Raw genomic sequence first — 16,405 nt, 5'->3', positions numbered from 1 at the left:
ATTAGTTTGAAAAATAATATTATTCCAATAGTAGTTCAATCTTTAGTTTGCATATTATTATAGCTTCCTTTTTATTCATGTTATGTGATTTCAAATCTATGCAAAGACATAAAAACAAACAAATGTTTTACTTCTAGAGCCATAAAGGGGTTTAAACATTTAACAAAGAAATAAAGAGTTGGATGCAAATTATTTGACTAGATTCCTGTCAGTAGTTGGTTTAGTTTTTGGGCATTTCTAGGGTGCCCGTTATAGATGATATCTACCTATTAAATGCTAAATGTCTATATGGATTACTCCAAAATTATCCATTTCATACCTTCACATGTAAATAATATCTTTCTAGTTTCTTTCCACTCACATGCCCATTTCATTTCATATGATCATCTGAAAATTATGTCAATCTAAGCTATCAATTATGCCCCCTCCTAGTTTTTCATTCATTTGTGTAGGATTCAATAGTAAATATATATTTTGTTTCTTGCTATGATCTTGTGATCTATGCCTTTGTAATTTGATATTTTTTAGTGGAGAAGGAAGAAAGGGAAAAGGAAAAGGAAGGGTCATGTATACATAATGTAATTTAAGCATTTTTGTAGAATTTTCAAAGGGACTTGGTTGGTAGTGACACTTGGCATTTTGATATATTACATGAGGTTTGATATTAATATGCACGTCAACCTTGAAGGCATTTACTTGTAACTAGGTGGAGTATTTTTGTGATTCATAAAGAACTTTTATTAGCAGATGTACTCTTCTTGATGTATGATCTCAATCCATGTAGTAATTTTCAGTAACTACTATTACGTATTTTTTTAACAAAATGATTAAATTGTGTAGATTGGCTTCATTGGAAGATTAGGTTACCAAAAGGGACTTGATCTAATTCAAGCATCTCTTCAAGAATTAATAAAAGATGATGCATGGTTTGTAATTGTTTTTACTAAGTTAATATGTTATCACTTTGAATTTTGAATACTTAATTTGAGTTATAATATTATGGATGGTTCTGGCTACCATTGATACTTCACCTTTTGAAAGTGGAATTGTAATATTAGACTTATCAATTTTAGACATGCTTTTGTTCTCTCCAAATGAAGGCTATAAATATTCTATTGGTTTGAGAATCTCACTCATACTTTCCTTTTCATTTTTTCTAGCAACTTGCATTTTAGCTACTAGAAGTTTTATAGAACACATTTTCTTATCTAGAGTTTCTTCAGTCTACCAAACTAGGTCAGGTTTAATGTTAGTCAAACGAGTAAATAATGTTAGATTAGGTGAAAAACTAATCTCCCAAGAACACCTGCATGCATAAAACTGTCACATGGATGAAGCAAAGAACAGAGGCAAGTAAAAATCATGGAGGCCAAAAAGCCAGATCCATCTTATGGACATGCAAAGAGCAATATCTCATATAATCCAATAAGTGAATGATACAAAGAGCTGAATCCTTATAAAGGAATCACGAAACCCGAAAAGGGAAACTAAAGCCTAAAAAAGCTAGGGTTGCACAATATAATTAATAAAATATTAATTATATGCACCTACAAGATAGCTTAAGAAAGCATGAGTAATAGGCAACTTAACAAGGCCAACTCTGATACCATGTAGGATTTGATCAAATAAGCCAATCAAATCCACAAAGCCTTTGAATCCCTGCATGCAAAAACTTTTCACAGAAGAAAAAGATGAGAAGAGGCAAGGGTTTTGCTAAAAAATGGAGATAGAAGAAAAGTTTCTCTCAAATGAAAAATGCATAAGAGATAATGAAGAAAGTACAATGCTCATCCTTATAAAGGTGAGATAGAAACCCTAAACTAAAAAGCTAGGTTGCATAATATAATTAATAAAATATTAATTATATGCACCTACAAGATAGCTTAAGCAAACTAGAGTAATGGGAAAATTAATTAATTAAATCAAAGTTATTTAATTAATAAGTTAGAACAAATAATTACTCTAACACCCCCCCTTACGCGAAGCTTGGGAGGAAGCTAACCTAGCACAGCTATGAAAGAGAATTGGGTCTTGGCAACAAGGCCAGATCAGGTACCCAATCACAAAAAAATCTCTATAAAGAGGAGAAATAGAGAAAACCACATGGGAAAAACCCTACTCCAAAAGAGATAGAAAAGAATGTTCCAGAAGAAGGAACAAAGAGATTAGAAGAGAATCATTGAAGCATGAAGAACTGCAAAACTCTGTCAAAATGTTGATCTGCAAAACCTCCATGGAAATAGAAGGCACGAACCATCAACCAAAGGAACCTCCATGGAAATAGAAGGCACGAACCATCAACCAAAGAAGCATAGAATAACAATATAACCTCCTCTTAAGGTAGGTGAGGTGACAGGAAGCTGAAAAGATGGGCCAAGAATCTCCTACAACACAGGAGCCAAACACATCGAGAGTGAGGTACAAAACACTAATAAAGGCACGTGTCATCGACACTGCATGAGGAATTAGAGAAAGAGGGCCTATAAGCGGAAAAAAACTATCCCCCCCATGGCACTTTATAAAATAGTGAGAGTACAATGAATCACAATGATGAAAAAGATCCTGAAATGCAAGAGTGGCACTTTATCTCAGTGCGTTGCATAAAGATGCTTACAATGAATATCAACAATGATTAAAAAAAACATAAGGCTGAAACAACAGAAGGTAAAGCCCAAAACGAAGCAACTGAAGCAACAAAATCAATCTCCGGACCTGAAACAAACAGAATATCCACCAAAATGCTGAAACGCAAAAGACTAAATAGGATGTGCCTAGAACAGAATCTAGAACAACAACTAGCATCACTAGAAAGAGCACAGAAAGAGCTTTCCAGTGATATAAAGAAGTCCAAAATCGGAGATCGGATGCTCAAGATATGCCTCCCGGAGTGCAAAATAGAACATCCAGCTTTGATTGCCATAACAAGAAACCAAACTACATCAAAACCCAAAAACACCTATACCAGCATCTCCGTCTTGGAACCAGCTTTTTGGCGCATTTTTTGAATAAAAAAAATACGTCCGTATGCTGAAGTTATGGAGAAAAAACCATTAGGGCCTCTGAAAATGCATGAAAAATTATTATTTTTTAATAAAAAAATAGAAAAAAAAAAGAAAACCACCTCGTACTGCGTGCAGGGGGCCATACGGCCCTGTCGAACAAAAAAATTTTGCCTTCCAGACCAACGGTGTCCAAAATGCACAAATTTTATATAGATTTTGACTGCAAACGGCCGTCCGGATCTAATGGAAGTGTCCATTTGAGCCCAAAGTGCTCCCACTGCTCCGAAAAATGTAGCTTCTGAAACGCTTCAACAAACCACGAACAACGAGCAGCAAGCTAGCTCTGATACCATGTTAGATTAGGTGAAAAACTAATCTCCCAAGAACACCTGCATGCATAAAACTGTCACATGGATGAAGCAAAGAACAGAGGCAAGGAAAAATCATGGAGGCCAAAAAGCCAGATCCATCTTATGGACATGCAAAGAGCAATATCTCATATAATCCAATAAGTGAATGATACAAAGAGCTGAATCCTTATAAAGGAATCACGAAACCCGAAAAGGGAAACTAAAGCCTAAAAAAGCTAGGGTTGCACAATATAATTAATAAAATATTAATTATATGCACCTACAAGATAGCTTAAGAAAACACGAGTAATAGGCAACTTAATTAATTAAATCAAAGTGATTTAATTAATAAGTTAGAACAAATAATTACTCTAACAAATAATTAGTCAATTCTAGTGAATCATCAGTAGTAGTTTTGTTTCTGGAGAACTTTGACCATAGATCATCTCACTGGTGTTGAAGGTTGAAAGCACTTTTCTTGGTTCTAATTCTAGGATTGGAACTATTAAATTGAATCTAAAAATATCATATGAGTTTGAAGTTTCTTCCTCTTTAAATGGAAGTTGTACAACTCTCCTTGATTGGTGAGTCTCATTTGTAGCTTCGTCATCTTAGAGCATGTCATAATCTAGGAGCTTATCATCAACCGCATCAGCAATTATGCTCAATAAATTGAACTAAAACAACACAGTTGTTAATCCTCAAATTATTTGGTACTATAAAATTTATTCTCGCTAACCTTCAAAAATTCTCATTACATATCATGATAAGCGCATTTAATTCCACCACTTAGAAGACATGTTTGTGATTGTAAACCATAGAAAAAAAAACTGTGGGCACTTTCTTTCATATTTGTTTATTTATGTGTAGTTTGGTATTTTCCTAAAATAGAAAAATATGAAACTCGGATTGTATGAACTTGGAAAGAAAATAGAATAAAATATTTGTTCAACTCAGCCTCCTAAGGCTCAACTTATAAAAACCTTTCACACCCTCTTTATATTATGGAAATAAAATGCAATAATAATGAATTAGAAGTAGATACCATGAAATTAAACCCATAATAAAGAAATCTAGATTGAGATTGGCACTCTGCAACTTGGTTGAATTAATCAAAGGTTTTTGATACAAAAGAAGGCCTTCCTAAGGATGAAAATGTCATCCTCAAGCCTATATGGAATCTTGCAACAATTATGAGGGGAAAACCACCCTCATTAACTCATGAGTACCTCTTCTTCGAGAGGTATTTCTCAAGAAATACCTAACTCTCAAAAACTATTTCCAATTCATAGGTTGGGGGGCACACCAAATCATTTTCTCAAGCCCTCGGAAATCAACTAGTGATTCTAGATGGAGCTAGGTCCGAGTTAGGAAGACAAGGGCAAGGAAGAAACAACATGAGAGGAGGAGATGGAAGTAATATTCTAACATCTTTTTGCTATATTTTTATTCCTAATAGCCAAATGGTTAAATCTATAAAGAATAAAATTAGTAGACTCAAAAATCTCAATTTTTCTCGCCTCCCAAGACATTACGAACCTCCCTACTATATCTTTCCTCAACGACTAACTTCATAAAAATTGGAAAATAAATTATGTTACCGTTGAACTCATTCCTTAGAACGATTCAAACATGTATATGTCCTTGTATTCTTTGAAGACCCAAATGCCCATAAAATTTGTCAACAAATAATTCTAGAGGATTAGAAATTTGACCTATAGAGCCATCCCATGGTACCTCAATGCCCTCAATGCTTAAATTCTAGCCCTATCCACTTCATGATGGGTCACTATTATTACTCTCCCACATTTTCTTTGGAATTCGATTCTTCAAGTGATCGAACCCCTTAGCAAGATCATCGGGGTCAAAAAATCATCTACCCTACATGCCCCCACAAACGCAATGGTCCTCATTGCCATCGATCATGGAAAGAAAATCCCTACAAATCTTTCTTTGCTTTATTCAAGGTCACAACTATATATGTCTTATCTCATTTCTTCATGAAATCAATTCGTGTTTCCTATGCAGAAGGGAAGGGTGCATTAGGAAAATTTACCCACTTCCAAAGAAGTTAGGTCTTCCTAACTTTGACCCAAACCATATGTAGAATAATAAATCTTTTTGGCCATTTCAGATCGTAGGGAAGCAAAATGTTCACCCTAGATCTAATGCTCCATCATTGAATAAAGGACCCCTCCCCATTTTAGAGAAGTTGTCTACATGACTGGATGTCCTTTAGTCTATCTTCAAGGCCTTAAAGGATTTAGCACAATCCTCTATTACAAACTCTCCTCTTTCCATTGAGCTCCCTACTCCTAATCCATAACACCTTAGGTTTCACCACCCCAATCCTAAGTTCCATACCATGAATGCTCAACAAATTGTATTAGAGAAAATAAAAAGACTCAAAATACAAATTTTGCATTAGAACACCACTGCCTATTCTCCCTCCCCCACAAGGAGGTGGAAGTCATCCTACAAATGTCTTGTATATATCCCCCTAATGTTCCAATCATGATTCCTTTTTATTCCTTCCCTCCTCCCAACCATACTCACTGTGGTGAGGGGCTTGATGCCATCAAGAGATCCTATGATTTTGATGAGAAATTAAATAACTTTGAGTTAGTTTTCATCCCAGCCTCTTCTAGCTAGATTCTATGGTTAGAATTCCAAACCTAAACAATGTGGAAAGTGAGACTCAGAAGATTGAATTGGTAGAGGATATCAATCCTTTAGATCATTGTAACAAAGATGAGGAAGAGGAGACCTTTATCTTTAATGCTAAACAAAAGCGTAGGAAACCCAAGAGGGGGTTAATTACAAACATGGAGATTATACTTAATGATGAAGGGACTTAGGAGGATAGTAGTCAAGTAGGCACTAGGAAGAGAGGCAAACCTCCTAACTCTATTTGCTCTCTAAAACCTAATAAGATCCAAAAAAGGAAGCTCCCGTATTGCTTTAAGAACTTTACAACTCCAAATGGAAGAAAATCCAAATCATCTAAATCATGATGACAAAATATAATTCATGGAATGTAAGAGGATTGGAGACACCAGATAGATAATATCTCATCAAAAGACTTTTTAGAAACCACTTTGACATAGATTTCCTACTTACGCATGAGATTAAAGCTATTGGATATCAATTAGATGTCGCATTCAAATGCATCTGGATGTATATGTTATATCATTCTCTACCAAACACCATATGGAAGGGGTGGTGTTACAATTTTGGTTAGCCCTGAATGGAAGAACTCTATTGTAGATTGGGACACCTCACTATGTAATAGAATGGTCTAGATTTGCCTTAAAATTCAAAACAATGAAGTCAGAATATGCTCTTTGTATGCCTCTAATTACCCTACCAATAGGATTTCCCTATAGAACTAGATGTGCCAGATGAATGATATTACATGGATCATGGCAAGATATTTCAATATGGTGGAGAGATAGCAAGACAAGGCTGGGGTTTTAGAGTAGAACGGGAAGGGGAAGAGAGATTATTCTGGTCCAAACTCATCAACAAGTTTAAACATTTTAACCCACTTGCTACAGGTAGGAGTGAACACAGCTGGGAAAATTTCCATAAAGGTCTGTTAGTCCCCACATGGTCCGCAATTTAAAAATTTTAAAATGTAGAATTTCTTTATCTCAACCCTCACTAGAGCTTTGTATCATGGTTTGATTTGAACTTTGAACCTCATTGAACCAAGACCAAAACGATTCAATTGGTTCAAGGCAGTCTAGTATTTTGAGTCCAAATGATTCAATGTTCCGAGGCTCAACAGGCTAGGTTCAGGAAATGTAATGATTCAATAAGCTCAATCATTGCAGGAGGCCAAATCTTTCTAAAGAACGGTTTACCAGTTCAAAGATACATGTCAAATCTAGGTTTAAAATGGCTTAATAAATCCCTCTTAGGTTCAAGTTAGTTCGGATATCTACATTCAGTTTCACAGTGGTTCAAAGGGATATATTTAGAGGGTACATACAGATTCAAACTCAAGCCCAGAGAGGTGTGAGTTAGGAGTTCTAAATTCAGAATTGCAGGTACAGAACAATCCAGTCAAAGTGCAAAAAAAAAAGTTTAATTTCAAGATTCACAATCATCACCCTAAAGCAACCAGACAGATGTTCTTATGAAGTGAAGAAATGGTGGGATATTTTTCTAATTGTTCAGTATATCAGACCCCAATAGATAGACAAATGAGATTCATACTCCTCATTTCAAAGTCACTATTTGAAATTTGCATTTCTTTCAAACTCTGAGTCCCCCTCACTAAAGAAGATCTATAATGAAGAAAATGAATAGTGCAGAGTCCGCTGTTAATTGACTTGGTTTTTAAATATGAACTGTTGTATTAAAGCAATGAAATGGGTGTAATATGTTCACTTGGTGCTTAAACCTCATGAGAAGTTAAAGGCTTCATCGAATGCACTCATAGGTACATGCCACTACCCTGTCCCAAGTCGACATTTGTTTCAAATATAATATCATATGGAATGATCCATAAAAGGAAAAATGTTCAGCGACAGTCCTAATGGTTAAGGAACTCGTTAAAAGCAATAAGTTTTGGAATCGATTTTCACAGCAAAGATCATTGATGCTTCATACAAAGGAATATGGAGTCCCAATTACACCACGAAGATGCAGGTAAGAACTTGCCTGTGGGGAGCCATTACAGTCACCAATGCAAAATGTCGGCCAACCTCACCCAAAAAAATATGAGCCCAATATGTAGCATTGGAGTCACAAATGACGCATGCGAATTGTTTGACAGAATGCCTTTGAAGATCGCACGCTGGCCATTCAATCCAGCGGCACTTTCGTTGCTGACAACTTCAATGACAAAATCTCTAAAGTTGCCAATAAAATGGATTAGCATTTCAGAGGATTCGGATATTGGCGGCTGGGGTTCGATCCACATAGCTTCTAATTGCGCCGGAAAAAGTAATGATAATGATAAACAGAAGAGATATAACCAGAGCCAAAGAATTTGGGGACTAAGTGTTATGAAAAACATAGTTTAGATGAATTCATCAAGCACCACAATTCAATTACTCTACAGATCCATTTTTGGACACAACTCACGCAACGGGAAGACTCCTCGCGCAAATAGAGAAGCTTCATAATGCGTGTCGAGGGCAAATGGTAGTGATCTTGGTTCTCGTGATGAGTGTCGAGGGTAATATATTGGTAAGGGTTGTCTTTGTGTGATATATTGGTAAGGGTTGTCTTTGTGTACACCACAACAACATGGGCAGTTATGTGGAATGGAGTAATCTCCTTAGAATGACACGAGAAGGATTCACTATACCACATGTCAACATATTAAAGATAGATTTTTGGAACATAATGTTTATGGTGTTATAAGGGAATGACACTAAAGTTACTAGGGGGCCAATTTAAATCTCTTTCCCTTACAACTTCATTTAGATAGGATAAAGGTATCAGATATCAACTTTTTTGATTGGAGACTTCGTGCTATAGGCGAAAGATTGGGTTCTATTTTGATTGTAATGTAGAGGGGAAGGACTAAGTAGTTTTAGTTTCAAATTTTAATTTGTGAGTGTGGAGGCAAGAGGGTCTTTGTAGTCTTCTTATATGTTTAGAGAAGGAAAGTATTTGTGTATCAGATCTTTGAGTCCGAACTCTTGTTTTCTTATTGATATTAATATGTGAATTGATTCAATTCTCTTTGAAAGTCATTCCATCTTACTCAATTAGGAACATTTTTATCATTTGGTCTTTGAACCAAAGTTATTCATGTATTTGGAAGAATTGATGCATCTTTCTCTATTTGTGTTTTCTGTGATGTAAGGGTCGGTCCAGACAGATAAATGGACTTTATGCCATTTATTATTTGTTTTTAGTCATTTAGATCTTTCATATCTATTCCATGTTTGCAGATAGATGTTTGTGTCTTGTGCACTACATTGTGGCTAAAATGGTTGTTTCCTATATATTTTTAATTGTTTTTATTTTATTTTGAGAAGACTACTAAAAAATAACAAGCCTATATGTATATGTATATGTGTATATAAAGAGCCCACATAACTTTTCTTCCTTATATATAGAATATCACAAACTTTTATATCTTTACACAAGTAGAAATTGTTCTACAAAAAATAAAACTAGGAATTAAATATATAAATTTTATTCTACAACATCAATGTACATTTTGTTATGGGTTCACACCCCTCCCACTTTAATTAATCAAAACATTAATGTACATTTCGGGTTATACTTTGATATTATTTAGGGTTTGAGTTAGGTTTGTATAGATTAAAGTTTGAATCTGGCTTGAATTTGAATAATAATTGAATTCATAGATGATTTGAGTTGCCCAACATAACTATGTTTAGCTTTATAACTAGCCTCAAGTTGATATACATTAATATGTAGTCGTGTTTAACTTTCTTATTTTTCAATTACACTTGGGGTTGATTTTAAATTTAACTTGTGTTATTGTTTAATTTAATTTAGATCATTAAAAGAGATTAAAAGGGATCACCAAATCTTGATAGCACTATTGTTCATTAGAGAGTTTGTTGTAATATCCAGGGCTCCATGAGCATAGTGAAATCTTATGGTAAAAATGATTTGTTACCATTGAAATTTTATTGGAAACCTAGCTAAAGGGGAATTTGTACAAAGAGCCCATTATCTTCAAGACATTCATGTAGGGTAGTTTTATTGAAAGGGGACTTCTACTGAACTATGCCATATATGTGTTTTTTTCCATAGGATTGTAATCCCTTCCCTCAAAGATCCTTCTTTGTTTGAAGGGGTCAAAAATGATTTTTTTCATGACTATTTTTCCTTCCAGGTAAATGATCCAAGGACACTTAAGGGATAAAAGGTAAAAATTTTATCCTTCAATTTGGAATAAGATGTAATAAGGTCATTTGAAGACCATTCTAAACTTGGTTGCATTGTCTTAAGGCCAACAGAGCAAATTTGGCCAATATAACTTGCAAGGACCCAAACTGTCAACCTTCGTCAATGGTAACACAAGTTCTGTAAAAATGGGTCAAAAATCTTTTCTTATATTTTTTTGTCATATGTGACCCATTTGTATGGTTTATAGGCTAGGTTGATTGGCCAAGTGTATAATATGCCAGTTTTTGTCAAAAAGTTGTCAATGTTGCTTTGCAACTTTGACAACTATTGTTTTAATTTAAAACCCAACCCCTAACTGATTTAAAAATTGGTTGAGGATGGTTATAATCTATTTAGGAGTGTTTTATAGGACTATTGGGTCAAAAAACTATGTAACTTAAAGTTTGGTGATTGAAATAGAGAATTTGGTTGGATTGTCAAGTGATTTGAAGATTTTTTCTTACTTCCTTTCACTTGTATGGATCCATTTTTATTGGTACATTGGAACCATGGGCATGGATAATATTCCTATTGCATACAAAAGATTAATGCCCATGGCATAAAGAGGAGTGAGGTCCTACAGTGTACTGAGGGATAGAAACTATGGCATACAAAAGAATGCAGTGCACAATGCTTATACAAGTGGAAGAGGAGAGGTGGTATACATATGGTGAAGAAGGAAAATGAATGTATGTTAAAGGTATAGTGACAGGGAGGATGTGAAGGAATTTATACATAGTGATATATCATGCAACGAGAAATGTGGATTGAATTTCTATAGTTGAAAGAAAATTGGGAAAATAATCCACTAACATGAGAGAATTGATGTAAGATACAATGACATGGAAACATATATGGATCACCAAATGTGTTGAATATTTTCCAAATATAGATATATATTCTAGGCCAAATATTCATAAAATATGGTTCATGCATGATTGCAAAGTCAACACAAATGATATGACCAAGGGTTCATAATGACTGTTATCAAAATGAAAGGCAATATTATCTATAACATTTTCTCTTATGAGGATCTAATGGTAGCTAGACTGGAGAACGATTTTGGAAAAATAGACTATATTGTGTAACACATTCAATGATTTGTTGATCCTAGGGATATGATAGCTATTTTTGATAGTTTTCTTGTTCAATGCATGGTAGTCCACACACATTTAGAAGGCTACATCCTTCTTCTTAACCAACAATAACTAATGATTCCAAGGGTCTTGAACTAAGACTAATTAAATATTTTTTTAGGATTACTTGGATTGTCTTTTATATCACATCCTTAAACCTTTTAGGATGGCAGTAGGGTGTAGTGATAATGGCCTTGGATTTTGTAATAACCCTGACTAGTTATAACTCCGTCAAACACCAAATTCTTCTCTAATTCAGTTCTTTGATATTTTGTCAAACACTTTGCAAGAAAGCTTTGATACCATTTTAATAACCCCAACCGGCTATAACTTTGTGAAACACCAAATCCTTCTCACATTTGATTGTTTGAAATTTTGTCAAACACTTTGCAAGCAAGCTCTTATACCACTATAATATCCCTTGACAATTTCAACCTCAACTTGTTGATTTGTAGGTCAAGGAATATTGTCAAACACTTCCAATATGATCTCTATGCTTGTTTTTTTTGAGTTTCAGACTGATTATGCTTGCTTGAAATGATATCAAAGAGAATCTAAAAGCCTATAATTGATTACTACTATATCTAGAAAAGAACTAAATGCATATGCAATTCTCTTTTGGCTTTTCAAATGCATATAGATGATTTCTAAATGAAAAATGTGCACTTATAGCCAATTGGTATTTTGTCAAACACTTGGCATGCATACTATTATGTCACTCATGGAAGATACAAATATGCACATTATATCAAATATATAGACATGCAACTAATGACTCCTTTAATGAGATATTTTCTAATTCAATGTTTAACATAATATCCCAAGGCTCTTGGCTTTGCAATCCCCCCAATAAAATGAGTAGAAATGACATAAATCTAATATAAAATGTGCATCTATAGCTACTTATGATAGTCACCTTTACAATGCCAAATGACCAATTCAAATGATGCAAATTGATTGTAGAACTTGACATACAAATTGCCTAATGAAGGAGGTGAAATTGCAATCATAATCAAGCCAAGTATTGTAGTGTGGGTACTATTCATGGCACTATATACAACCAACAATAAATGTATTCTCCAATTTAAGCACAAATATGATGGGGATACAACCCAAGAACAAGATGGACACAATAGAAAAGGGAAAAAATTATATTAACTAAGAAAATAAGCTAGTACAACAGTACAGGAAAATAAACTTCAAAACATACCCTAAGGGCTTACAATAGCACAAATCTGGAGATAATTTCTCCTTTCAGTACCTCCTCTCAAACTCCATTCTGAACTGCCTTTTACAATGCCATAAATCTCCTTAAATAGACCCTGGAGGGTTAAGGACTAGGAGTACATTCTAGAAAGTGCTAGTAGGCATCCACCGACTAAATAGAAGGTTCTAGAAGCTATGTTAGAAGTCGGTGCAAATCTAGAAGAATCCAGAAATGGTAATCGAACTTCTGGGAGGCATAACTTTTGAACCATAGCTTCGATTGACGAACCGTTTACATTTTTGAAAAGCTCTCGAAGCACTCTATAGCCCTATGGATGAGCTTTGCTCATCCCCCATTTTTCAACCCTTTTTGAGGTCATTTAATGCCCCTAGCCTGACTTTGAAGCATTCTTAGGAGGTCTCCAAAACTCAAAAGACTGCAATAACTTTTCAAACCGTGGGGCCTTTTGACTTGATTCTTTTTCTAGAATGCTCTAAATCACAATTACATTCATCTGGCCAATTTACACCTTCTAGGTCACCAAAATGATGGCCAAATTGCATGCTCCTATTTTTTCGAGATTTTCTAGCTCACTGATAGTGGAACTGTGAGAGTTGGAACCTTTATTTGGCCCAAATGGGTATCCAAAAGTGAAAACACATGAAACAAAACTAAGTCTAAGTACATTTTTTGGGTGACATAGGATTGCCCTTATACCTCTGGATGTTCCTGCATCAGACACCCAGGGTAGATTGAAAAGTGACCCTGTCACTTTATGAATGGTAGAGGAAATCCCAAATGGGAAACCTCAGCTGCTAAAATCCAAGTTGAGTCCTCGATCGGTCATCCTTTCCATTTGACCAAATACTCTTCATACTGCCTGTTTCTGGTACTCCTACCCACACGATGATCTAGAATGTCTTCTATCTCCTCCTTCTTAGAAGCAGGAATTGGACATGGCTCTAACACCAGCTCCTCATCTGCACCATCATCATGATAATCTGTTAAATCTGCAATGTTGAAAATGGGAGAAATGTGAAAAGCATCTGGCAGCTCCACCTCATATGCATTTCCTGAGTCATGTTTCTTCAAAATTTTGCAGGGGCCAAATTTCTTCATTTTTAGCTTGTTGTAAGTACCGGCTAGAAATATTTCTTTTCGTAAGTGCACCATGACTAGATCCCATACTTGGAATTCCTTATGTCTTCTCCTTTGATCAGCCCTAGCTTTATACTCTTGATTCATCTTGGTAATGTGTGCTTGAACCTCCTCATGTAGACGCTTGATATGTTCAGAAAATTCCTCAGCTTTAGCACTTGTCCTCTCCCCTTGCTCTATCTTCCTCAATTCTAGTGCAATCCTTGGGCTATTCCCATATACAATTTGAAATGGTGATTTTCCAGTACTCCTATTTATAGAGTTATTGTAAGAAAACTCTACTTGTGCTAGAATCAAATCCCATCCCTTGGGCTTATCCCCAACTAAACATCTTAGCAAATTGCCCAGACTTTTGTTTGGCCATCAGTTTGCGGGTGATGCTTGGAACTAAATTTCAAGTCCGTTCTTAACTTTTTCCACAATGTCCTCCAAAAATACCCCACAAATTTAGTATCTCTATTAGAAACTATACTCCTTGGAAGAGCATGTAGTCTTACCACCTCTTTGAAAAACAAGTCTACAATATGGACAACATCATGAGTTTTGTGGCATGGAATGAAATTTTCCATTTTGGAGAACCTATCAACCACCACGAATACTGAGTCATTACCCCTTTGTATCCTCAGCAATCCAAGAACAAAATCCATACTTATGTCCTCCCATGGCCTTGATGGAACAGGCAATGGCTGATATAGGCCAATATTGTGACTAAACCCCTTGGCAACTTGACAAACCTGGCAATTCTGTACAAACTTCTTCACATCTTATGAAATTTGAGGCCAAAAATAATGTTCTCTAAGAATGGCAATGGTCTTATCTCGACCAAAATGTCCTACCATCCCTCCATTGTGTTTTTCCTTAATCAAATTTTCCCTCATGGAACTTCTTGGAATGCACTATTGACTACCCTTGAACAACATGCCATCCTGAATCAAATAGTCTAACCACTTGGTTCTATCTATAGCAACAGGTTCTTTACAAGCTTTCCATGCTTCAGCAAAATCAGGATCCTCGGGGTACAAATTCTTGAGTTCATCAAACCCAACTACTTCAACCTGCATTGTTGTAAGCAACAACTGTCTCCTACTTAGTGCATCTGCAACCTTGTTAGATTTTCCACTTCTATGCTTCAACACAAATGTATAGCTTTGCAAGAACTCTACCCACTTCATATGCCTCTGATTCAATTTACCTTGGCTATTTACATACTGTAATGCCTGATGATAAGTATACAAAAAAAATTCCTTTGGCAATAAATAATGCCTCCATTTCTTTAAGGCCTGAACTATTGCATAGAACTCTTGATCATAAATAGAAAACTTCTTCTTTGCATCGTTCAATTTTTCACTAAAATATGCAATAGGCTTACCTTCTTGGCTTAATACAGCCCCAATATCGCTGCCACTAGCATCACAATCCACTTGGAAATCCTTTCTAAAATTTGGAAGTGCCAACACAGGCTGTTTTATTACCTTCTTCTTCAGCAATTCAAAACTTCTCGCAGCTGCTGCAGTCCATTTGAACTCTTTTCTATCCCCTCTTATTGTATCAGTTAGGATTGCACATATGCCACTGAAATTCCTAATAAACTACCTATAAAAACTAACCAGACCATGAAATGATCTTACCTCATTAGTAGACCTTGGATTAGGCCATTCCAAGATGGCTTTTACCTTCTCTGGATCCATTTTGAGACCTTCAGGTGATATGACAAAACCCAAATAGACTAACTCCCTTTTGGCAAAGATACCCTTCTTCAGATTAATTAACAGTTTCTCTTCCCTTAGCCTTTCAAGGACACTATGAATATGCAGTAAATGTTCTTCCAAAATCTTGCTGAAAATTAAAATATCATCCAAATAGACAATAATAATTTTTCCCAAGAACTTCTTGAGTACCTCATTCATGAGCCGCATGAAGGTGCTTGGGGCGTTCGTTAATCCAAAGGGCATGACTAACCACTCATAAAGACCCTCCTTGGTCTTGAAGGCTATTTTCCACTCATCTCCTTCTCGAATCCATATCTGGTGATAACCACTCTTCAGATCTATCTTTGTGAAGTACTGAGCTCCACTCAAGCAGTCTATAACATCATCCATCCTTGGCAAAGGAAACTGGTACTTGATGGTGATCCTATTTATAGCTCGAGAATCTGTACACATCCTCCACTCTCCATCCTTCTTTGGTGCGAGTACTGCAGGTACTACACATGGACTCAGGCTCTCTCGAATCAAGCCCTTCCTCAACAACTCCTGAACCTGTCTATTTAGCTCCTCTATTTCAGTAGGAGTCATCCTATGAGCAGCCTTGTTAGGCAAACTAGCTCCTGGAATCAGATCTATCTGATGACTGATTTGCCTTACTGGTGGCAATCCATCTGGAACATTATCAGAGATAATATCTCCAAACTCCCCTAGTAAATCTAAAACTTCAATTGGTATTTCACTACTACCTTCTTTATCTTTCCTAGGAATCAAAGCATAGCACATATGCTGATGTTTCATGCCATCTAAAAACTTCCTTCCATCAACAAGACAAATCTTAGCACTGCTACATACCTTTTCACCTTCCTTTTTCATGGGCTTCAATTTGTGGCGAACTCCATCCTTTGTCAGAGAGTATGTGTTTGCATGCCCATCATGCACTGCATGTCTATCAAACTGCCAT

The sequence above is a fragment of the Cupressus sempervirens genome, chromosome 4, assembly GCF_028749045.1.
Source record: "Cupressus sempervirens isolate cs-2001-9-10 chromosome 4, ASM2874904v1, whole genome shotgun sequence".
Lineage (NCBI taxonomy): Eukaryota > Viridiplantae > Streptophyta > Pinopsida > Cupressales > Cupressaceae > Cupressus > Cupressus sempervirens.
The sequence above is the reverse complement of the archived record's forward strand: the minus strand, read 5'-3'. Positions refer to the sequence as shown.